The sequence below is a fragment of the Bos javanicus genome, chromosome 5 (assembly GCF_032452875.1).
Source record: "Bos javanicus breed banteng chromosome 5, ARS-OSU_banteng_1.0, whole genome shotgun sequence".
Lineage (NCBI taxonomy): Eukaryota > Metazoa > Chordata > Mammalia > Artiodactyla > Bovidae > Bos > Bos javanicus.
This window is the reverse complement of record NC_083872.1, coordinates 45,852,115-45,855,152: the sequence shown is the minus strand read 5'-3', so window position 1 is coordinate 45,855,152 and position 3,038 is coordinate 45,852,115.

Here is a 3,038-nt window from a genome sequence, read left to right as displayed (position 1 = left end):
GGTCGCAAAGAGTCAGACACGACTGAGTCATTTTCACTCACTCGTTATTCTCTGGACATGTCAAATTGTATGACTTTTGTTAGTTCACAGTAAATATGTACCAAGATATTGCAAATCACTTTAAAAACTGCTAAAATATATCTAGTTAGTCATTAATTAAAATAGATCTCACGAGTCATAGATTAAAACAGATCTAGTCAGTCAATGAACAGATAATCATTGACAATGAATTTTAGACAATACCAGCTGGCCTCTATGTTAACCACGAGAGATACAGGGATGAACCAAAAAGACATAGCAGACCTCCAGGAAGTTCTTGGGTTCTTGAAAATCTAGCTAAGACACATAGACACACATATATATACACACACACACACATACAGACACACACACACACAAACACACGCACACAGCATCATTTCTGGAAGAACACCCAAGACACTAGCAATAGCGGTTGCTTCTAGGGAGTAACCATTCTGTACCATTTTGTACTGACACACCACGTGCTTTGGTCTTCCCAGTGGTCATGTACAGTTGTGAGAGGTGAACTGTAAAGAAGGTGGAGCATCAAAGAATTGATGCCTTTGAACTGTGGTGCTGGAGAAGACATCTTAGAGTCCCTTGGACAGTAAGGAGATCAAACCAGTAAATCTTAAGGGAAATCAACTCAGAATACTCATTGGAAGGACTGATGCTGAAGCTGAAACTCCAGTATTTTGGTCATCTGATGTGAACAGCTGGCTCATTGGAAAAGTCCCTGATGCTGGGAAAGATTGAGAGTAGATGGAGAAGAGGGCATCAGAGGATGAGATGGTTGGATGGCATCACCGAAGCAATGGACATGAACTTGGGCAAACTTCGGGAGATGGTGGGGGACAGGGAGGCCTAGTGAGCTGCAGTCCATGGGGTCGCAAAGAGTCAGACACACCGGGCAACTGAACAACCACCACCATGTGCTTGTGTTCATCACCCTTTCAAAAAGTAAATAGAAACTGGAAGCTGAAAGTTAAAATTTTTATATAAGCTGAGAAATTCAGCGGCTGATATCTATGACTCGGATCCATGTGTTCTAAACTATGTGAAATCTTTGCATTTCCCTCTTAATGTAGAAAGAAAATTAAATCGTTCCCTACAAGATAGTACTGCTATTGATCCCCAGCCCATTAATTACTCCTAATTTCCCTTGTAAGCATACAATAACAGCTGTACAATCCATCAATCCATGAGCCACAGTGACAGCCTGTTGAAATGCTTGGCTAAATGAATTTGGTCATGGTGGGGTGATCAAGAATCCCTCGTATGACTGCATAACTGTTCTGTAATGACAACAGGATCTGCAATCCACACAGCAGAGCTGGTCCAGCGTCCTGCTCCTCCATCAGCACCATGTCTCCCCGAGGTGCTAGGCAATGGCCTTCCTCCAAGAACTGAGGCTCGTTTTCTTCTTTGAAGCTCATTGCTATGTGCCTGACTCCAGAGAGCAGTACGTCCTTCAGCTTTAACCTTGTCAAGAAACCGTCAATCAATCTAACAGCAAACATTTATTCATCATCTCCCACATTCGGGGCACCGTGATGGATGCTTTTGGGTTTGTCAAGCAATATAAGATGTGGCTTCTAACCTATAAGAGTTTATTGTCTAATTCAAGAGATAGAACATTTAACAGTTCAAAAGGTGGAATTGTAAAAGGCGGAATGTTGAAAGTGACAAATTAAGAGGTGATAGGGGAAAGGGAGCTAACATTTATCAAATGCCTATACATTGTGCTCAATGCTTCACATATGCTTTTCACTTAATCATCCTGCCTTGCTTTTAACTTCATCTTACAGACTTAGAGATGAAGAAAGTTGCCTAAAATCACCCAGATAGATAAAGGCAGCATCTACATTAAAACTTCAGTAAATGTGATTTCAGAGCTCTGCTCTTCTGAATCCAAAACTTTGCTCTTCCCAGTGTGTAGACTACCTCTCCAAAGAAAATAAACACTCTAAGAATTCACTGGAATATGTTATCAGTTTGATGGTGCCTGAAGTATAGTTGGCAGGCAACAAGTAGTTGAATGAATGAATCTGGTAGTCTTTGGCACACAAAGGTTTTGTTTTTATAAAGCATGGATTAAAGTAAACTACCTATGAAGATGCAGAGAGAAAGTGGGTTTAAAATTTTAAACAAGTTGCAGAATTTGTATAGTATAATCTCATTTTCAAAATTATATATTTGGGTATATAGTATGGAGCACTATATGTTGGCAGTTTGATAAACATATTCTTCTACATCAGCCATATAATATACTCTTATACAAATGTTTGCAATTGCATGAACAAATCTCTGAGAAATACACACCAAACTATTGGAGACTGGAAATGACATCTGAGGGAGCAAGGGAAGACAAGCTTTACATTATACATTTCTCCATGAGTTGATTTATAATGAGATGTGTTATTTTATAATTTCAAAAGGAAAACATCTGAAGAAACTTGAGTATCAGTCTTATTTCCTTTTAAAACTTTCTATTTTCATTTTTAACTTCTCAAAGAATGTTTCCTTTGGACTTGGAGTGTGTGCTAACTTCCATGGTAGTTCTGTCTCAGGAATTCTTTCTTGGCTACTATAGAAGACATTATATGTGTCAGTGCCATCCAGAAAGCACAGGACAGCGACGCTTTCTTTTTATCTTTAGGGTTGCATTTTTTTTTAATATTTCCTGTTTTTATTGGCATGGTTATGAAATGTGAGATAGCACACACAGGATTGCCACAATTCCCATTTTCGACCTATCTTTGTGTCCCACACATTCTTCAGATTCCTATCACCTCAGTATCTGTAGTTTCCACACGGAGAGCATAATAGTGTGGTGCAATTGTCCTTTGCGATGCAGCAGACCAACAGAAAGATGCCGAGCCCTGCTGCAGTTTCACAACACAGAGGGTCTTTCCACTTCAGCTGGACAGATGCCCAGAAAGGCTGAGCGGAGGATACTTAAGGCCAGGCCTGTCAGAACTGAAATGGCTCCACCCAGTCAGCAAGGGACGCTGCAC